Genomic DNA, 23,703 nt, shown 5'->3' with positions numbered 1-23,703 from the left:
AATTGATTTGACCACATTAAATGAAGATGATTCATAACATATTATAAAATAATAAAAAATAAGCAACACAGTGGACAATATTTCCAGCAGCTACAACCAACAAAGGATATATCCTTATTATACAGGCGGGAAAAACTCTTATGAACAAATTAAAAAAACAAACAACCCAATAAAAATTAACTTAAAAAGGTTGATTACAGAATAGGATGATTCTCATCTTTTTAAAATCCTTATTAGTAATCAGGGAAATGTAACTGAAAACACAATAACCTCATTTGTCATCTATCAGGTGGTGATGTGGATGAAAACCTCACATTTACCACTGGTGAAAGAGTAGGAAATAACATTTCACATTATCTTGTAAAGTTGACCAAGAGCACAGACATGACATGGCCATTCTACACACACACACACACACACACACACACACTTCTTGCACATGAGCAAAAAGAGATGTGTACAAAATGTTTATAAAAGCATCGTTTGGACACAAAAAATTAAACCAGAGAAAATAATAATATATACCACCCATCATATTCATACAGGTAAAAAATAGTTGTAGCAGTCATACAAAAGAACATAATTCATCAGAGTGTGTGTGTGTGTGTGTGGGAGGGGATAAACTGTCTCATACAGCATCAAGAATTAATGTAAAGTATAGACAGATGGGACAAATAAGCAAGTCACAGAAGAATGCATCTAGTATATGAATCCATTTATACAAAGTTCAAAAACAGGCACTCTCCTCTGAGATTGGAAAGCAACAATGAGGGGTGGAAAGGCAGACAAGTCAAGTGAGGAACAACGAGGACTGGAAAGGCAGACAGGTATCATCATCTTAGCACTTTGTATCTCTGGTCATGTTCATGAAGAAGTTTACTCAGACAACATGTACTCCCTTCTTCAGTTCTTGCATTCTATCGATATTAGCCTATGTAGAATGCTGAGTCACTGTGAGCTCAGAAAACATAATCTGGAAGCTGCGGTGAATGAGCCAGGGGTTTATGATAAATAAATAAAAAGATTGTGCTACAATGACAAAGATGAAACTAGACTGTATCATTCATAGAGCCTGAGGCAATAGCTAGAAAAATAATGAATGGATAGATGATGGTGGTTGGCTCTGTTCTTATCAGAGTTATACAAAATGTAAGGTTACTAATGATATTAGAAAGAGTTTCATACTAAAGAGTTGATTTGATGTTACATGTAACTGATTTCATTGTATCATGTTTGTTTATTATTCAGAAAATAGTGGGATCATAGGCTGTTTTCTTAAATGAAAAAAAAAATCATTCTTACATCAGTTTCTTCAAGAATTACAACATTTACTTACCACTGAGAGTATGGTTTTCAAATATGTCAAAAATGATGGCAGTCCCATGGGGGCATAGGCTACCAAGGTAACAGAACTGAACCTCAAAACACCCTGCTTGGCCCCAGAGGATGGCTGGTAAGCCAAAGACGGTTAAGATTCCTCAGGGAAGGAACAACCTAAGACAGGCACAGTTGCAGAGGGGCCATCAGGAGAGATTGTGGAGATCAACAGAGGTGGGGCACAGGCCCTCACCCCTCCCCCCACCTTGCAGGGACCTGAACCATCACCCCTTCAGAGGGAAGTTTCCTGCCCCCATGACTGCTTCGCTTCCTACGCCCAACTCAGATTGAGACCCAGGTAACGGATGGAGACTTGGCCAACAGCAGCTGCCCTATGTCTAAATCCAGCATAGCACCAGGGGTGTTCAGGGCCTACTCAAGAATGTAAATAATCCTCTCCACTAATATTTACAGGGTAAACTAAGATTGTTGTTAGGGTATTAAATTTGACAGTAAAATAGTAATCAAGTTTTCAGGTTAATTTAAATTGGTTAATAGAAATAAGTGAACATCAAGAAAATTTAAGTGTACTGGATAAAAAGCTGTTCCTAAAGTATTAACTAAAATTTCTATTGGTAGTGCATCTCACAGTAAAATTGCTTAACATGAAATGAACCTAAAGCAGACTTATTTTTGTGCAAAAACTTAAAATTTAAAGTTATCAAGACTACATTACAAAATTTACAAAAGCATCCATTAAAAAAAAAGAAAGGAGGAATAGTAGGGTAATATTATGTAAGGAAAAATATCCTGTAAGTAAAATCTAGAAAAATTTTACTGTAGAAAATTTTCATTTGTAATGCTAACAGCAAGACACCCATGAAAATCACACATGATGTCAAAATAAGCCAAAGGAAAATCATTTACACAAAATAAAAAGGATCCCATGTCAATTTTATAGAAAATACTCCTTTATTAACATTTGGTTGAGAATATGTTTGTATATTTTCAGAAAACTACTCCAAGACCATGAGGTTTCCTGCAACAGAAAGGAGTTGTCAAGTCTGCTCCAACTGCAAAGACAAGAGGAGAAACAGTCCAGAAATGGAAGACACTGACAATGCCTGGCCACGCCAGCAGTCAGCAGATGTGCGTTGCTACAGGTTGCCAAGGACCAAACCAGAAAGGGTCAGACCTGCATTGCCACCATCTGTCCATCATCCAGATATCATTTCCGACACGTACACATAAGGAACTATTTGACATTGAAACTGGGTCTCAGAACTGTTAGACATTGAAATTGGGACTCAAACGTTTTCTGTTATTATGTGTTTATTTCTAATCTGCAGTTGCAAGATTTTTTAAAGAAAAGAAATGGGGGGCAAATAGTTATAGAGATAAAGAACCATTGAACAGACTGTCAAACTATAGTGGGAAACAAGGAAGGTTGGGGAGGGATCTGTAAAAGATCAAACCGAAGGACTTGTATGCATGCATATAAACATAACCAATGGATACAAGACACGGGAGGGCAGTTGAAGGCATATTCGGGGTAGTAGGGGAGGCTGAGGAGAGGTCAAAGGAGGGGAAAAGGAGACATATGTACTACTATCTGTAATGCTTCAAATAATAAAAAAATAAAAATAAATGATGGCAGTCCTATAAAAATACTCCAAGACTCCCTGATGAATTTGTCATAAGTGCAACTCCCTCAGAAATGCACAAGATCTGCATTAAAAATGCCAGAGGTCAGGAAGTAATTGTTTCCATGCAGACAGATAAATAATACCAGTCCAAGTAAACTCTAACCATCATAAATGAAGCTATCAGAATAATTACTCATAATCACTGTATTTTCCCCTCCTTGGCATGAATCTGATTTTATACAAGTGGCAGGTCTCCACACTGAATTCAGCTATATTATCTCACTTTCATGCTATCATTACAGAAGCAAAAGGAAATGAAAGCTAGGTAGAAACATCATAGTTAATTAGGCTCTGGGGTGCGTTATGTTTGGTTCTTCCCACCCAACCACAGAGGAGAACCTCTCATCTGCTGCAAAATCACACACACACACGCACACACCACACACACACACCACACACACACTCACACACGCACACACACTCACACACACTCACACACACACCACACACCACACTCACACACACACACACACTCACACACACACACACACACACACACTAAGTACACACCCCACGCAGCTCCCCTGTGGTATCCTCATTAGTCACACTTTCCCTGATTTGGAGAGGCCACTGTGAGTCACTTCACACACACGCACATATAAACTCCACAGAAATTAAGCCCTCATATCAGGTAGAAAAACATTTCTCATATATTTCACAGATGAAACAGTGTGGCTTAAGTACCTGTTAGTGATAATCACTAGTCCAGACTTTGATAAAATAAAAGTGCTGAATTCCTAATTTTCTCAATTCATTTCCCTCTTACCACAAGCCAAATGAAGGTCTTGCATCTGAAATTTGATTATGTCTTGCTTTTGTAAACCAACAGTAATCATTAGCTTACATGTTCAAGCTTTGCTTTTCAGGAGGGAAAAAAAATAGGACTACAGTTACTTAGATTACAATGTAAAAAAACAACATTTATTTATAAAGTTCAAAATTTACCAACCACTTATCTAGATGCATTTATGAGTATCAGTTTATTTCCTTAGCATCATTCACAGAATCAAATAGCTGGAAGAATCATTGAAAAGCTGTCACGCCAATCATCCAGGTGCAGATGGAACTGAAACAATATAAGGCTAAGAAGAAATATCTCTCTCCTTTCTAATCAAGTACAAATGAGTATCCACATGTCCCTTCTTTTCTTTTTTTATGTGTAGGGCATAACGTCACAGGAAGGTCAGAGTATATTACCACCAGTGAGAAGTTAGCCTACGTTACCATTGGGTGTGTTATACACAGAGGAAGCCATTCTTCAGGCACTCTGCTCTCTCCTCACATCCCACCTGTCCTCTCTTATCCTAGCTCTAAATCTCAAAACCTTGCCAGTTCATCAGATCCTTTGGAAATACAATGAAACCTCTTTTGTTTCGTTTGAGCTTAAAACAAAAGGGAAAATACTTGGTAACATTTGCATACTAACTCCAATAACAAAATTTTTAATGAATATGGGAAATAATGGGGCACAGAGAACGAGGTCATAGAAGGTGAAACTCACGCGTGTCTCCTGTGAAAGCCACCATAACCTGGACTTGGTTTCATAATGACTATAAGATGAACACTTGGATTCTTTTCATCTTCTTTTTCCCTTTCTGGCTAAGATATATTTCCCTTCCATCTCTTCTGGTTTGGGGGAACAACAAAAAAGATGACAGATATTAGGTAAGAGTCCTAGACATTACCAACAAAAGGGAAACCACAAAACTGTGAAAGTGCCAGAGGTCAGAAAATAGTTCTGCTAAATGTGTTTAATTGCTGTGAAATCCCTGTTCCCATTCCTGCTCTCCAGTAAATGAATCCTCACTTCCTGCTCAATAACCCCACTGTCAGTTCAAAGGAGTGAAGAACTGCTCCTGCAACCAGCTTCCACCGTGTGCCAATGATGCCTAGTTCTCAGGGCTTTGATCACCCTCACCTGCTGTATCAAAAGGACCCACAGAGTGCTTTTAAATAGGCCTTCAATGGGACGATAAAAGAGAAACATGTTCAGGAACAGTTACTGAAATTGAGCTGAGACTGAAGCTGGAACCAGGCCCACTTCATATCCATCTGCCACCCACTTTGAATGTGCCAGCATTGCCTACTCTCCACCCCTGTGCCTCTTCCTTATGTTTGGAAAGCTGCTTCCCTTACTCAGAAAGGTAACACACCTGCTATAGAACTTTTACATGAAAACTTCTTTCGTGGCAATGACTACAGTCTTATTCAACCTAATATTTGGAGGAGAGGGAGAGATTGTTTTCAGGTTTGTTTTTTTCCTATATTTTGATATCTTCACTACATCCATTCATTCATTGTCTTATTCATTTATTGAAAGTCTAAGAGGTGTCAGATATTGTACTAGGCTTTGCTTAGAAAATGGTGAGACAGAACTTGCACACTTCCTGTGTTCTGTGAAACTATCAGCCTATCTAAATAAATTAAAAAGTCAAAAATATAACCTTTGTATTACACACAGGTGGACACATGTTCATGGTGTTGTGAGTTTATGAAAGGCTGAGCTGATCTAGCCTCACAGGTGAAAGAAGATTCCTCTAATGAAACAGTGATTGAGCTGAGATGTAGAGGAAGCATAGGAGCTTATTATATAACAAAACCATCTTCTTTGTTACACAAATCTATATTTCACTTGGGTCAACACTGTTCATCATTTCCAGAAAGAATGAGAATAATCCATCTTCCTTTTATAAAAAAAAAAAAAAAAAAAAAAAAAAAAAAAAAAAAAACTAGAGGCCCATTGCAGAAAGATTCCTGCAAGAATAGGGCTTCTTGCAGCCTGAGCAAAGCAGAGAAGGAAGCAAAGCCTGCGAAGGCAGGCTTCCATCCTGCCTCTCGCTGCCACCGCCACTGCCCCACCCTGCTTTCCACTCTCCCTCCCTCTTCCTTGTATACTGTCTTCAGTCTTTGCTCTGTGCCTGCATATTCAAATGAACTGTCATATTTGTTGGGTTAATTTGCAGACTCACTTTGATTGGCTGGTAGGCATAGTGGAGTGATGGTCAATTTGAATGTTTCTCTTTTATTAGTGTGGACTAGTTGCCCGGTTTATGAAATTCATGCATGGAAAGGGTGTTTCCTCCACCCAGCCTGCACCCTCTCCAATTGGGGACTCCTTGGGGGATGTCCAACTCACAATTTGGTATCATTGGCTCCTAACTGCTCACCCGCCTGCCTGCCTAATAACCCTTAACTGCCTCTGTCTGCCTGCCTAATTGCCCCTAACCTCTCTGCCTGCCTGACTGATCGCCCCAAACCGCACTCCCTGCTGACCTGATCTGCCTCTAACTGCCCTCCCCTGCAAGCCTGGTGGACCCCAACTGCCCTACCCTGCCAGCCAATTTGGTTCTGATTGGTGGGTTTCTATGCCAGTCAGAGTTAAAAACTCCGCCTCCTCTGCGGCCATTAGCTCCTCACAGTTCACCCAGTTTGGGTTGATTGGTCAGTATGTACGCCAGTCAGCATCTCCAGGCCTATCTCCAGTCCTGATCAGAGAGGCAGGCTGATCAGCAGCCCCCGGAGGCCAGAGAAAAACAGAGGCATAGCTGCTGACAAAACCTGAAGAGAAAGAGAGAGGCAACAGCTGATCAACAGCTTCCATGGAGGCTGTGGATCTGATCCTGCCTCTCTCTCCAGGCCTGATCTGCAGCCCCTTCAGCAGTCAATGCTGGGTTGCTGCATGGCAACCCAGCACTGACTGCAGGACTGACTTCCTGTGTTCAGTCAAGCCTTTGGTGGGTTGTTACAGATCTTGGGTTTTTATATATTAGGATGGTGGGGAACTGAAAATATAAAACCCATTCATCTCTGTGTTTAAAAATAAAGAGAACACAGAGGCTTTTTCCCTTTGCTTTCCAATTGAATTTGTTAAACTCACAATGATTAAATGGATGGATCACCCTTCACATGTTACCCCTCTACCATAAAAGTTAGATAAAAGTAGGATAAAAGTTAGAAAATTTGTTTTCCCTTTAATAATAAGACTTTTTTTTTCTTGTCTCATTTTCTGGTGAAATTAATATCTTTTCTCATTCCATATTCCCCATAAAAGTACTCATTTGTAAAGACATTTTGCTGAACTTAAGAGAGAATTAGACTCCAACCCACTTCAAAGCATTCTCAAACACCTTACCTCAGGTGTCTCAAAATAAAAATTGTGTCCTTCACTGTACAATTTACAACACCATCTCAATGTTTCCTAATTTTTTTTTATTAAGATATGGTATGCATCTTCAAGCCCCAATATTTTTTCCTAACCTTATAATTCCAATACCTTCCTATAATTCTGACTACAATTTACTTCATGTAAGAAATCTCTCCTGGTTTGTCTAGAAAGATAGACAGAGTTCACTCTGATTCTTTATTTCATTCCACTGCCCTTATTTTTGTTAGCACAACTTATCTACCAGCCTGGCTTGGATGTAGAATCTCAGAGAAACAGGGCTATTAATCAGGCCCAGTGACAGTGACCCTGTGTTTCTTCTCTCTATGGAAACATAAAATATGACCCATTCACACCTGAACATTTCAGGAGTGATTACAAGGAAGCAACATAGATCTTATCCATTACTCCCCATTGTTTATGAGGCCTGTCAATCTATCAAAGAAGAAAATGAAGTAAATCTGCCATGATTTGTCTTCAAAGAACCACACTGACTGTTTCCTATTTTATCATGCACCTTTTTAAAATATGTTTTTTATTGATTTTAGAGAAAGGAAGGGAGAGGTACAGAGGGATAGAAACATCAATGATGAGAGATAATCATTAATTAGCTGCCTCCTATGTGACCCCTACTGGAGATCAAGCCCACAACCCAGGCATGTGCCCTGATCAGAAATCAAACCATGACCTCCTGATTCATAGGTCAATGCTCAACCACTGAGCAACATCAGCAAGGTTATCTTGCATTTTTATTTCTCCCACATGATGGTCATGTTGACAACATCATGTGTCTTAAAGGAAAGCACAACTGCCTCAGTTAGTGTATAGCAAGGGGCTTGAAATCCAAGGAGATCAGTATCCAGGACAGGAAACCAAGTAACTGCTATCCAGGAATGCCTACAGGGTTTGGAAATTGAGAGTCTATACTTAAACAGGGAGTAATAAATATTGGAAATTAAAAGCAAGTAGGATCTTGATACTAAGTCACTTTTTTTGTAATTCCCTACTCATTCATATATTTTCTATAAAGCAGGCAGCAGTTCCCAAATTTGGGTTGTCTGGATGGGGTGGCAAGTGATTAGCATAAAGCATATCAGCATCTGACACTTGTTCTGACCTCTACCCTAAATAACAGCATCATAAGTAACTCCATGATCAACTAATAGCCAATGTTCTCCTGCTGTTAGAGTCACATGAGGGCATTTTGCAACATGAAGGTCATCTATCACTAAGCATACTATTGAGAATATATTTCCAGGTGTCCCATAGGGTATACTAAATAACTCATTACAAATCTATCATCCAAGTTTTTATATAATTGATTTTCAAACCTAGTTATGTATACAAAGAAACTCTTGTGGTTAATATTGTAGATTCCATATATTTATAATCTATTTATATATTTCATTTTATTTGACCTAAAAATAAAAAATAAACCAGTTTTTATTAAGCATCAAATATGAAGTAATACACTCCTTTGTTTATCTCACAATATATACATATTTCAATTCATCAACATTGTATACCTTAAACTTACAGAATATTATATGTCAATTATATCTCAAAAAAGCTTTAGGAAAAAGATTTACTGAAAATTATTTTTACCTAAGCCTGGTTATCTCTTAGAGTTGTTGTATTTAATGAGATAGATCATATTAAAAAAAAAAAAGCTAAAACAAAAACAATAAAATGTATTAAAATGTCCCTAACATAATAAACACTTAGTAAATATAGTATTAATAGTTATTTTTAAATTTTAGAATACATTAAAATTTGATTGATGACAACAATCAAATATTCTTCTTTGTCTTATAATCTTTAAAATGTTTGCTGAATTAAATCAGAATCCAGTACTCCATTCTCTTACCTTGCTTTATTATTTTTTAGTTTCTCTTATAACTGGATTTATTTTAATAATTGCCTCAAAAGCAAACTTCATTCCCAAATACAACACAGTTAAATATAAAATTAATCATTTTTATAAGCCATCTTGAGCAGAAAAGTGAGAGGGAATAGAAAGCTTCAACTACTTTTCTTAAAAGTTAAATTTATACGTATGAAGGTATCTTTCCCTTTAAGTTCACCAATTGGTATATCCGTCTATTTAAGACTACAATTCTGCTGGAAATCTGCTAGAAATATAAATTGTTAAATGTGGTAAATTTTTTCCCTTAAATTGTGATATTACTTTTAAAAATGTATCTAATGATATCTATCTGAAAATGATTTCTAAATTGCTACTTAGTTACATTCTTTCTTCCTAAGAAGTAAAAATAGATGAGGGGAGTGGCTGGGACAGTGATTTGTCTGGACAAATAAAGCTTCAGGATAAATCTAATGCATCTTCTTGGCCTAGGAGATAAAATGAGCCAGTTGTAATCAATAGTGACATAAATCAAGAATAGACCACATGTCAAAGTAAATTTGAAATTTTGTATGTTTGGGGAGTAGTGGTGGGCAGCTGATTCAGAAATGTAGGTAATAAAGCAAGGCTTGTCTAATTGATAGGAACTCTCTAAATTCAATTTATATAACCACCTAGAATAATTACAGTTCTCAGGAGAACTTAAAGAGTAAAAACATTTTAAAATTGAAGGCAAAATGGTTTTTAATGCATACTGGAAGAAGCTTTGGTTTCTTAATGATTCATAATCACTACCTAAAATAACATAGTTTGTCAAAGAATTTTTTTCATCCTTCAAGTAAATGTAGAACTATAATACATCCCTTAGGTTTTAAAAAAGTGCTCTTGGCTTTCTTCCAATAATAAACTCATAGAGTCTTAGAGAGAAGAGCAACAATTTTAGCCTCAAACTTCCCAACTAAAATCCTTCACTTTGCGTATGAAAATCAAGAATTAATTCTCACCTCATCCTTAAGTCTGGGCGAGTATCAACAACAAAAAACACATTCACAAAAAATCCTGCTAATGGATAAATACAGAGAGAATTTTTCAGAGTAGATAAACACCATTCTAATGTGTTTTCTTAAAATAGAAAAATATATCAAAGATTATTATAAAAAATTAAATTTGCTAATGAGATATAAAGAGCTTGAGGTATTAACCATATTCCTTTTACAAAAATAGAACACCATCTCTATTGAGTTAGTCATGGTGAGTCATCACTCACATTAGCCTAATTTCTGGAGGCCCCTAAACCACCCCTTTAAATTGAAAAGATGACAGAGAGAGATAGACATGAAAGAGAAAAAAATAGTATGGGGAATGCTATGTAAATAGAGAATGCTACAGGAATTCTGTACCACCATAGACCTCCAATCACTGAATACATTAATAAAACTTTCCTCTATCAGAGAGACAGCTAAAAACAGACTATTAAAATTATGATTTTATATAAAACTTTATAAAAATAGATTACTCTGTAGCTTTATAATATGGTGGCCAGAATTGTTCATTTCATTGGAAGAGAAGGAAACCTCTTAATTTCTCTCCCTCTTCTCACATTGACACATATTACCTGACAAGTGTCTTTGAAGATACATAAGGGACATGTGGGATATAGGTGGGAGAGTGATCTTACAATGCCCAACCTTTAGCAATGAAACAAGAGGTTTGGTAGATCACCTTACTGTGATGGCAACATAGTCTGGAGTAAAGTCCTAGTACAAGGACTAAATAACAAAATTTAGGCTAGTTCGCAGGCACTGTCTACATCCTGTCTGTCCCTTAAGGTACATCTTAGGTACCAACAGTTCCACACAAAACGATGATGCCTGCCTCAGCCCATTCGACTCTGCTGCTTTAATGATATAATTCAATCATGTCTATTATTGCTCACGCACTTGTAGGGCATGTTCCTTACACTTTTGTAGCCACAGTGGCTGCCTCTTCATTATTCCTCAGATTTAACAGGACAGGAGCAATCCCATCAGGGCTTTGCACTATCTGTGCCCTTTTCTGGAATGCACTTCCACAGGATATGCACAAGGTAACTCTCATTGCCTTCAAGTCTTTCCTCAATCACCACCTTCTCAATGAACATACCTGGCTCTCTCCCACACCCCCAAATGCTCAGATCCCACTCTACTTATCTTTTATCCATCTGTTCATTATTACCATCTGCTAATATACTATTCATTTCCTTATTTACTATGTCTGTTATTTATTGCCTGTCTCCCTTTTTTAGAATGCAAGCTCCATAAGAGCAGGAATCCTTTTTAGTTCACTATTGTATTTCAAGAGCCCGTAACAGTACCTGACACATAGTAGGTGCTCAACAAACATTTGCTGAATGGAATAATGAGTATGTGTCTTTAAGCCTCACAACAACCCATTAGATTAAGAAACAAAACATTAGAAAGATCAAGAACTGATCTAAGGTGACACAACCAGGAAGCAAGGAAGCAGAATTATTACTACACCGTACTAGGGCACCTACATTATAATAGCCAATACTTTGACCTTAAGAGTGACATTAGTTCTAAGCATGCCTCATTTTCCCCACTAGTACTATGTCTTGTGTTCAATAAGTGCTCAGTAAACATAGGAGAAAAAGGAAGAAGAAGGAACAAGTTATAAACAGAACCCATTATCAATAGTTCTAATTTTCAGAAAATAAGTGATGAAGAGGAAGAACGGTAGTGCAATTAAATAGCCCATTTCTCAACACCACCATACTTAGGAAAGTTATGTAGAAGAAGAACCCATCTGTCATAATAAGAACCTACCAGACCTAGTTCCCGTAAGTTTTTTTTAAGAAAAATTGCTTCTTATTCTAGCTAGAAACTGACTATAAATGAATAAAATAACACTTTTAATGTTAGACAGTCTAAAATGATCAATACCCTGTATTTACCCAACCTTCCTTTCTGTGTGTCATTTTTCAGCTTAAATATGAAGTATTATCACACTGGGGGGGAAAAGGTATGTATTTGAAATTATTGTGAAGCTGGCTTTTTAAAAAAATATTTTCTTTTTGTTCCCTTCTTTTACTACTTGAAGAATTAGGAAGAATTTGAAATTATATTTAAAGTCTCACCTACTTCTAACCCTGACTGGTTTTTTGTTTTTTGGTTTTTTTTCAGTGGTTTAGAGCATTGGCCTGTGGACTGAATGGTCACAGTCCCTGCTAAAAGCACATACCTTGGTTACAAGTTTGATCCCTGGCCCTGGTCTGGGCACGGGCAGGAGCCAATCAATGTGTCTTTCTCACGTTGATGTTTCTCTCCCCCTCCAACCCTTCCTTCCATCCTCCTGTGAGGATTAAAATACATAGTAGTTATGTGTAGAAATACATAGTACCACTCATAACCTGGCAATTGACTCTATGCCAAATTGCTATATGAGATGTTACAAAGAGTGAACACATTTGATAAAATACTCATGAGAATATCCACATTTCAAAGTGTGTACCTTGCCATTTGAGCAATAAAAATAGATAAAAAGTGAATATTCAAACATAAATTATCAGGCAAAACCCTTTAGACTTTGGATTTAATATTCCTTGAAGACAGGGTCTTTCTCGTGTTCACCTTTGTATTTTCAGAGCTAGCCCAGTGCCTAACACAGAACAAACATTCAATAAATGTTTATGGAATCTGATCAATATGCCTCAGGTCTCAATGAGAGATCTATCTCCCTGCTCCAATTAAGCAATATATGAATCATAACAATCTTTTTACCTAATTGGCTCTGTGACTTTGTTAACTGGCCCAAAGTCTTATTCCTACAAATTACTTGGATATAACTAATTGTGCTTCTCTATTTTCTCGGAACTAAATTAATGCCATCAAATCACTACATAAATTTGCATAATATTCTAAATCTTTCTTTCCCCATTTCTTGAAAGTGGAAACTATAGGTGTAAGTATACACCACACTAAATAGAGTAAGTTTCCAAAATTACTGTCATTTGTAGAAGGAATCTGGTGAATAAACACCAAAGCAAGAAATGAAATTCTTATAGCTAGTATGTGTATACTATTTCCTGGTAGGTAGGCTTTTAAAGGGTTATAAATACCATGAAAGGTCACACATGATAATAAACAGGTAAAGGAAGTAAAAGTAAAGGTACAATTATTTCCTATTCTCTTTAAGTTCTCAAGAGCCATATGTTATTCTTCTTTACATCCCAATGTTGAACATATAGCAGGCCCTCAATTTATAATATGTTGAAGTATAAGTAAATGGGGAAGGAGAGGGGAAGTGTTATTCCAAAATCACTCATAAAGGTTAGCTGTTTATTAAGGATCAACAGATTTATAACAATTAGTGCCTAGTAATCATACTAGATTCCGTTTTCATTGAACACTTATTTGATCTCAGGTTCAATGAAAGCATTTTATGTTCATTATCTCAGTTAATCTTAAATGTGACTTTAATGAGAGAAAGGTATCATAAGTCCCACCTGATAAATGAGAAAACTGTGGTTTACAAATAATCCATTTTCCCAAAGCCACCCACATAGTAAGTAGAAAAGCCAGGATTTGGATCCAAGTGTGCCTGATGTTCATATTCTTAACAACCATACCTGGAATAATTGGTTAGTTGGGGGAATATTACTAAAAGGAGTACACAACTAACAAGATGGTCAAAAAATTTGAGTATCCAAATTCCTTCATGTTATTCCTTATCACACATTAAAAAAAAAAATCCGTCTCATCTTAGGATCACTGCTTTATTTTATTAGAAAGAACAACCCTGATGTGGGTAGTAATTAACTTCAGCAGAAAGCTTTTTGTTAGAATACCAAGAAAATTAAGTTTGTTGTACCACTGAGGTGACTGGTCTGTCTTTTTTATGAGAAAAAAACTATTTTCCCACTGCCTTATTAACTCTGGATTCTGTTCTGGAAACTTACACACTAGAAAACACTACTAATGGGATTTGAGAACATAAAGAAGGTCTGGAACTGAAGGGTTTGATTGGGGTGGGGTGGTGGGGGAGATAAGAGATCAACCGAAGGACTTGTATGCATGCATATAAGCATAATCAATGGACTCAAGACACTGGGAGGTAAGGGCATGAATGAGAGTGGAGGCGGGGGCGCAATGGGAAGATATGTACACATGTAATACCTTAATCAATAAAATAAATAAATAAATAAATAAATAAAATATTTAATTTAAAAGAGAGAGAGAGAGAGAGAGAGAGAGAGAGAGAGAGAGAGAGAGAGAGAGAGAGGAGGAGAGAACCACGACTCAACAAAGGGTCATGCCAATATCCTGTCCTTGTGTCGTGGGCCAAATAAATGCTGAGACTCCCAAATAACAGTCTTCTCAGCCTTTATGGCTCTCCGTCCCAGTGAGTGATTGATTTACTGCAACTGTAAGGGAAAAAGTCCAGACAAAGGTAAAAATAGCAGAGCCCACGTGGTACAGGGAGGCAATTTTCTTTCAACTCAATCACTCAGAAAGAGTCCTGGAAGATCTAGAAGCAATTCGTGTTGGCAGTAACGTAGTTCATTTTCTAGAAATGCAAGAAATTTGGGTTTGAGGATTTGCAGCAATGAAGTAGGAATCCAAACTAACAAAGATTTGAGCTTGCACTAGAGTTTAAAATGTTTAACTGCAATGAGAGGATAGATTAGAGAACAATGACTCTATATTTCACCATAGGAGATCTGCTTCACTCCTATCACAGAGCTTTACACTGTTTTATAGCTTTTTGTTGTTGTTGTTCTGCATTGAATTTCCAAATATTTCTGTCTTTTTAAAATTTTATTTTTATTGTTGACTCTATTACAGATGTCCCCATTTCCGCCTCCTTTGCTCGCCTTCATCCAGCCACACACACACACACACACCCCTTCCCTCTGGCCATCACCACACTTTTCTGTGTCTATGAGTTATGCATATATGTTTTGGGGCTACTCCCTTCTCCTTCTTTCATCCAGTCTCCCACCAACCCCCCACTGGCAGACAATTGTCAGTATGGTCCCTCTATCCATGCCTCTGTTTCTGTTTTGTTCATTGGTTTATTTTGTTCACTAGATTCCACATATAAGTGAGATCATATGGTATTTGTCTTTCTCTGACTAGCTTGACACTGAGCTCTGCATCTCCTTGCAAAACCAGGAATCACACCCTCTCCAGTCAAATTTATCCTTCGAGGGGGACAAAAAGGGAAAACACTTACTTTTCATGTTGTCTCAAATACAGTGCTTGCCAAAAATATCAGTTCATTCACACAAGTGTTTATAATTAGTGATGCGATATCAACTGAAATCACATACTCCTTTATTCTAACAGTGAATTCTGACCTAAGGACTGAAAGTGTTCTGTGAATACTTCATCTGCATCAAAATCCAGCATAATACAAGGCACAAAATCCTTTCTAATTGTACATGTAAAATCCTGCTTAATACTTGCTCTGACTACTTACTGGAAATGAGATGAGGGAAGAATCTGCTCAGTGTGACTGCCTGAAAATAGACGGAGCATTCTGATGCAGTGCTCTCTCATTGACCCATTTTCACAAATTCATTTAACTACTTGGACATCATCCTCTTAATTTCTTAAAACCCAAAGCATACCCTACATTATTCTTAATACTGTAACATTCCCATGTCTCTTTTCTTTTAATATATAATTGCTTTTCCACTGAAATTCTTTGTAAAAGACTGAACTGGAATCTGATTACTACAAGAAGCATCATATTAACAGTCAAGGATCATTTCCTAATCTTTCTATCAAAAGAAGGGAATACATTTCAGCAAGAGACAGGCCATTTAACCTTCCTATTCCTCTACCTACTAAGAGATCACAATGTAGTGCCATGGCAGGAAGCATGGCTTTGACATCAGACTAACCTATATTCTAATCCTTACTGGATGTATAATTCAGGGTAAGTTAATCATTCTCTTTGTCTCATTTTCCTCACCTGAGAAATATGCTATATAATAAAGTAATACTCAAATTGACCCTCTTGCCCTCATAAGATGGCTGCCTACAACCAGGCCAGCAGGGGGGTTAGTGAAGAATGACCAAATGACTGAACAGCAGGCTCCATGGGACGACCAGGTCAGCAGGGGTTTAGTGAGGGATGACCAAACGACTGAACAACAGGCTGTGTGGGGTGACCAGGCCAGCAGGGGAAGAAGTTAGGGGAGACCAGGCTGCCAGAGGACAGTTAGGGGTAACCAGGCTGGCAAAGGGGGACAGTTAGGTGCAACCAGGCCAACAGAGGGAGCAGAAGAAGTAACCGGCCAGTGGGGTGGAGGTGTAGTTGGGGGTTACCAGGCCAGCAGGGAGGAGGCAGTGGGGGTTACCTGGCCAGCACACGGAAGCAATGAGGGCAACCAGGCAAGCAGGCAAGTGAGCAATTAGGAGTCAGCAGTCCAGAATTGTGAGAGGGATGTCCAACTACCGGTTTAGGCACAAACCCCTGGATCAGGCCTAAACCGGCAGTAGGACATCCCCTGAAGGGTCCCAGATTGGAGAAGGTACAGGCTGGGCTGAGGGGACACCACCACCACCCACTGTCATGCACAAATCTCATGCACTGGGCCTCTAGTTATTAATAATGTGAAACTGTGAACAAAATTAAATGAGTATGTGTTCATGAAAAATTAGTGTACTTTAAAGTGATTGACACATAGGTACAATTACACGGCCTGGTTCTGTGTCCTATCAAGAAAAAAGCATTTCTATGATGTTGGGGTAAAGAAGATCCTATTTAAAATGGCTCTAGCCAGTTTGGCTCAGTGGATAGAGCATTGGCCTGAAAACCAAAGGGTCCATGGTTCTATTCCAGCCCAAGGCATATACCTCAGTTGCAGGCTGCTCCCCTGCCTGGGCCCTGATCAGGGCACATGAAAGAGGCAACCAATTGAAGTGTTTCTCTCACATCGATGTTTCTCTCTGTCTTTTCCTCTCTCCCACTCTCCGTAAAAATCAATGGAAAAGTATCCTCCAGTGAGGATTAACAAAAAAAAAAAAAAAAAAAAAAAAAGCTCAAAAGCCAGAAAAATCCATAAAAAGAAATAAAAGTTTAAAATTCCTATATGGCAAATAATTGATAAATAAGTCAATAAACTACTAAAACAAGGCTGAAAAACTAACCACTATGTGGGGAAAAAAATGTTAAAAAAGATAAAAATCTAGCTGAAACCGGTTTGGCTCAGTGGATAGAGCATCGGCCTGCAGACTGAAAGGTCCTGGGTTCGATTCTGGTCTAGGGCATGTACCTTGGTTGCGGGCACATCCCCTGTAGGGAGTGTGCAAGAGGCAGCTAATCGATGACTCTCTCTCTCATCCATGTTTCTAACTCTCTATCCCTCTCTCTTCCTCTGTGTAAAAAATCAATAAAAATATATTTTTTTTAAAAAGATAAAAATCTATAAAAATAGAAACCACACACTAATAAAAATGGATAGAGAACATTAATAGGTAATTTGCAAAACATACACAAATGGTCAATAAACATAATAACGCCACTAATCATTGAGCATTAGAAAGTAATACAGAAATTGACTCTTATGCCCTCACAAGATGGTTGCCTACAACCAGGCCAGCAGTGGGGGTTATTGAGGAAGGACCAAATGGCTGAACAGTAGGCTACATGGGGTGACCAGGTCAGCAGCGGATAAAATAAGTCAACTATCCAACAGGCAATGATTGTTTAAAAGTAACAGAATCAACATTGGCAAGAGACGGAAGAAATGGGCACACTCAAAATACATTAGTGAAGTGCTAAATTGTTACTAACCTCTCTGATTTGGCTCTGTACACCTAAACAAAAAATGTAAATGTCCTTTCCGTCAACAATCCCACTTTCAGGAATTTGCTCCCAAATAGCAACTGTCTACTCACCAAAAGATTTGTGCAAATCATGTTTATCATGATGTTGTTTATACTGTAAATATTGGGAGCAATTTAAATGTCTATTAATATGGGATCACTTAAATAAAGTAAGGTATTGCCACATAAGGCAGCACCGCTTAGTCATTCAAAAGCAAGATATATTCTGACAGTCACTGCCACAGAAAATACATCCTCAAAAGACATTGTAAGCATAGGAATAGGTTAGAAAAAAAAAACATGCATAGTATAATCTCTTACATGCATATATAGGCACATATTTACACACATATATACATGCACACATACACAGGTGCATACACATACATATACATACATGCATATACACAGAGAAATGTCAGAAAGCATATTCACCCAAATACCAATAGGTAATGAAGCTTCAGGTGATTGTAACTTCTAATTTGTATTTTCTGAATTGTCTCACTTTTCTTCACAAGTTAAATTATTTTTATTACCAGAAAAAAAAATAAAGCTATTTTTATATTAGAAAACAAATAGGCTACTCTTATGTTTCATAAAAGTTAGAAAAGCGTTCTAGGATCCACAGGAATAAAAGAAAGAACGTAAAAGGACATTCTAGACTGCAGTGAGACTGCCTAACCAAATCTCATGTCCTAATAGCTGGGAGTAATGACTCCTGGTCTTAATAGCAAGTTACTTAACCACTCTGTGCTAATTTCCTCCCCTTTGTAAAATGAGGGTAATTGTATAAGTTAACTCATAAGGTTATTATGAGGATGAACTAAGTCAAATTATGAAAGCACTTAGCTTCACACCTGACATCCAAGAAAAAAATACCAACTGTTCATTGTAAAATGAGATACTTATAGAATTATCCCTGCCCATCACAGAAGTAAATAAATATTTACTATTATCATCTACCTGCTCATCACATGACACCTAAGGGCACTGTGAGAAGACAAGTCATTTTCTCTGTCTTAGAATACAAAGGGTCAAATATTGTATTGAGCATGATTGAATTTAAATATAGCATCTCTAAACCAAGGACACAGAGAGAGGTCAACAAAGGCTTAGGAAGGCATACCAGCCAGAGTCCCAGGATATCTGAGGTTGTCCAAGTTGGCAAGGTGATATCAATTACTTCGACAAATCAATAAACTACTATATAAAACTATTACTTATACAGTGCATGACAATTTTCAGAGAGCTCGCCCATCTCCATAAAAGGGTTGGCAATGTTTCTGATCACTGTTCCAATTTCGTGGGCAATTGAAGACTGGTCCTTGACCGTCATTTCAGGACACTGACTCCCACTTGGATAAAGATACAGGGGAGCTAGGGGCCTGGAAAGAATGGTGGAGAGGACGGGGGAAGAGAGGGCAGATTATAGGGAGAGGACAAGCCAGGGTATGGATGTGTGTGGGGAGCAGCAACAGGTCAGAAGCCCCCTCCAGTGAACTCTGACTGCAAGAGGAAAAACAGAACCCCACAAGTTAAAGCAGGGATGGAAGGTTGGGGGTTAAGTTATTCATTTGCATTTATTCCAATGTACCAGTGTGCCACATGCTAGCCATATAATGAAGTGCAGAAACTCTCATGTATTAATAGCTTACAAGGTGGTGCCTGTGTGCTCACCTATCTTATAAGGTGACCCCAGTTCTGAGATGACCCCTCAGAAAGCTTTAAGCCTCCAGAAAAACTATTAATCCTCTGAAATTATTGTTCTGTGTTTCTTAGACAATCTTCAAAAAAAACAAACAAAAAAAAAACACCTTATTCAGGGTATGTTTCCAGCGAGAAATAAAAATTACAGTCTTGAAAACAAGATTCATTAAATGGTAAAATCTGAAATAGCAATAAGTTGTTCAAAGCTGTTAACTGTTTTAAAATAATTTGTTTTCTTTCTCTTTTCTAACTACTTATAATAAGTTCTCTCATTAGGAACTCAGTTCAGGATTTACACAATAAGAAAGAAAAATACTGTCTGAAAATACAATTTAAAAATATAGAAAGAGATACATTAGCCAAGAACCCAAAAGCAGAGGTTATGCCCTCAGATGGAAGGTAAGGGTGGGAGGGGGTAAGGGGGAGAGATCAACCAAAGGATTTATATGCATGCATAATAAGCCTAACCAGTGGTCACAGACAATAGGGGGGTAGCCATGCATGGGGGAGGGGGAGAAAGGTAATGAGGGGATGAGGACAAATATGTAATATCTTAATCAATAAAGAAATTTAAATAAATAAACTACCCAAACTATAACCACACAGAGGTTATGCATTCATTTATAAATTTATGAAGCATTCTCATTGCACACACAAAAAATTGTGCAAACTGCAAAAGAGCTGTTTATTTCCATAAAGCAATTAAGTGCATTAATTAATTTGTCATTCCTACCACTGCCTGTGTGCTTTTGTGTGGCTCCCTATCTTTAGCTATCTCAAAGCACTTTCTCAAACATTTACTTTACTTTTATCCTTTGCTGAGGAGCTGCAAACCATCTTCCACGTAGACTAGAGAAGCTAACATTGGTTCAGAAACAGAAAGTGGTGAAATGTGGTCCAGCGTGCCCCATAACTAAACATGGTTTCAGGGACAGAGGGCTTCGCTTTCATTCTTTTGCGAACAAAAATCATTAATCCAAAGCAAATCAAAAATAGGAGTTTCAAAACCTATCCCTTCACGAAAGAAATTGAAGATAAATTGAACTTGTTCTTTAAAATATAGGAAAGTGTGATTGTGTTGGCACGACTTTATGAATAGACTCTCAAAACCCTAACTGAATGTACAGTGTCTGATGGTAACAAGAAGAAAATGCTTGGAAATGGAGTGTGACCGACAAAGATTTGGAGATGACCCAGCCTGGTCTGATCAAGTTTTGAGTCATTATCATTTGGGACAATCTCGACTAAGCAGCACAACTTCTTATGTCCGTGAAGTGTACATCTCTGGACACATGGAGAGCAGAGAACCATCCTGAGGAAAGCCGAACACCAGAGAATCACACTGAAAAAGCCCTCTGCATATCCCAAAGGCTGTTCTCAAGGCCTTGAATGAGTCAGGCTGACCTGTCTATATCTCTCAGACTGGTTTCAGAATGAACAAGGACAGGTCCTTTCACTTACCAACCTGCTAGACCCACATATGATGAATAAAATATATATTAAATTGCCCCATTTTAACAGGGACAGACACATAGGAGCTGGATTTTGAGTATTCTAAGAATAACAACAATCATTTTTTGTCCTTAAAAGCTTCAAATATGCTCATCATGTGTCCTTTTATTTGACCTCATGGCAACTCTGTGACATACTATGTGATAGGAATATATGATTATATCTATAATCAAGTCTCTTTTTCTGACTTATTCTAGGATACAATGATGCAGAAGATAGAGATTCTGCTTTCCACCTTATGTAAGCACATTGGGGTATCCAAGTTTTTACTTCTTCCAAATTCAACTACATAAGGAAGTTGATATTCTTGAGGTATAGAGAGAAGAAAAAGGATTTTACTTGATTTTGTATCCTTAGGCCTAGATATCTCTATTTATATCTATACCTATGTTGATAGATTGATAGCCAGGCAGAGATACACCCAGGCATTGAAGACACACATACATTTCTATTTCATAGTAAATACACATCAATATGAAATATGTCGAATAAATGTTTGACTGATTGACTAATAGATTAATGAAAGCCTAAAAATTCTTTCTTTTCAGTTAAGCAAAATGTAATAAGAAAAACAAACAAACCACATTCTCAACACATTAAGAATTGGCTGGCCAGGGTCTCTGAGGACCCCATGTTGTTAGTAAACTGAAATTTAGACCTATCACCAAGAACATGGGAGAGAATATCATATGCACACTAAAACAGCCTTCCCCTCCCCCCCTGCCCATCCCACTGGCTGTTTACCAAATTATTCTGTGTTTACCAAAAGACATATGCCTCCTTAGCTCACTTCACAACTAATTAAAGCTTATATTCATTTTAAGTTGAAAATGAACCACAAAAGTTTTACAACAAACTAATGTATGGCATTAAACCATATGGGCTTTCTGTTGTAAACTGTAGCTTGCATATTTAACTGTCCTTCTAAATGTTTCCTCCTCCTCTTTGAAAATTCTCCAACAGTACACTGTTTTATTTTTTCCCCTTCAGTACCATAATGAATATTCTTCAACAACAGATTTGTGTCAGCCTAAAATATATATTTATATATTTATAAGTTGGGTAATGTTATATAGAGATATAGGTATAGATATAAATAAGATAGATGTGTATTCATTCTGCATTTCACAGGTACAAGTTAGAGAAATTAAAGTATTAAGCAAGCCCCTTCCACTGCTCCTGACACATACTACTATTGTCTTTAAACCACTGAATTCCCAATGAGTAGCTATTCTCTTTTGTGCCGGTAGGTCAGGGATGGTCAGTCCACACTCTGGACCACGTGGCCACAAGGCAGCCTTAAATCAACCCATGTAGACATAATTCTGGAATCTGAAATTAGATTTCCAATTATGAATTTCCAGAGACTACAAAAAATAGCTTGCTATTTTAGTGCTTTCTGACACACTATTAGAGAAGAAAGAAATGCTCACCTTAAAAATAAAAATCTGGAACAATGAGAGAAAAAGCATTACAGGTACTGGCATTTTTGTTGTTGTTAATTCATAGACCAGAGAAATAGACAGGCTTTCTTCTTGCCTCTATAGGCTTGCACAAGCTTTAAAATTACAAAGACTAGATACTGATCAATACTGAATGAATGTTTCCTGAATGTGTCCTGAAATACCGTACAGTAAACATTTCAAACTGTTTTAGGCAGAAAATAATGCTAGTTGTTAGTACACAATAAAGAAATGGGAAGAGGGGGAAGGAAAGGATGCAAGGATGGCAAGAAGGATAGGCTTGCATCAGCTACCTTACCCTTTAATTCTAGGACATTAAAAGAATTCAATGCTAAGGAGCTTGATTAACTAGGAATGCATCTTCATAGGTGTTCTGATCAATTTATAAAACTTACAGGTGGTAAGTACTCCACTGGATGCAATTAAAGAAGTTGACAGTATTTCATAGCCAAATGACAATTTTTTTTAAATGAATATGGTTAACTACCTTGTTAGGTGATTTAAAGTTTTCTGCCCCCCCTCTCTCTAAAAAAAAAAAAAAAACACACTAATGTTTTAAAGAAATGTTAAAGACAACATATAGTAAAATAAAAATAAAAAAGCAGAGCCCTGCTGGCTTACTATTCTGGGTTGCCATAACCATATACCATAGACAGGGTGGCTCAAACAACAATAACAGTACACTATTTTATTTTTTCCCCCTTGAGTACAACAGTTTATTTTCTCTCAGTTCTGGAGGCTGAAAGTGGGGTTCCAGCATGATTGGACTTTGGTGAGAGCCTTCTTCCTGTCTTACAGAAGATCACTTTCTTCAAATATTTTATTATTATTATTATTATTATTGATTTCAGAGAGAAGAAACATCAATGATAAGAATACTGATGTGCTGCCTCCTGCATGTCCCCTTCTGGGGACATGTGCCCTGACCAGGAATCTAACGGTGGAAGGTCACCTTCTTGCCATGTCCTCCCATGGTAGAGAGAGAACCCTGTCCCTTCCACTTCTAAAAGGGCAACAGTTCTATCTGATCAGGGCTCCACTCTAATGATTTCGTTTAACCTTAATCATCTCTGTAAATGCCCTTTCTCCATCGTAGTTGCATGTGTATTTGGAGAGACACAATTCATTCCACAGC

General features: G+C 37.5%; 1 protein-coding gene and 1 non-coding gene across 2 annotated transcripts in view; both read right to left on the bottom strand.

The window, feature by feature from the left end:
• The window catches only part of KCNH5 (potassium voltage-gated channel subfamily H member 5), a 252,358-nt gene that overhangs the window by 133,566 nt on the left and 95,089 nt on the right, over positions 1-23,703 (bottom strand). The window lies entirely within an intron of this gene.
• Positions 4,179-4,310, bottom strand: LOC118710785. Its single transcript, XR_004985527.1, has one exon. It is a non-coding gene; the product is annotated as a small nucleolar RNA SNORA11 (small nucleolar RNA).

The sequence above is a fragment of the Pipistrellus kuhlii genome, unplaced genomic scaffold (assembly GCF_014108245.1).
Source record: "Pipistrellus kuhlii isolate mPipKuh1 unplaced genomic scaffold, mPipKuh1.p scaffold_m20_p_1, whole genome shotgun sequence".
In the NCBI taxonomy this organism is placed as follows: domain Eukaryota; kingdom Metazoa; phylum Chordata; class Mammalia; order Chiroptera; family Vespertilionidae; genus Pipistrellus; species Pipistrellus kuhlii.
Note: the sequence above shows the minus strand (reverse complement) of the source record. Positions and strands in the feature narration are given on the sequence as shown.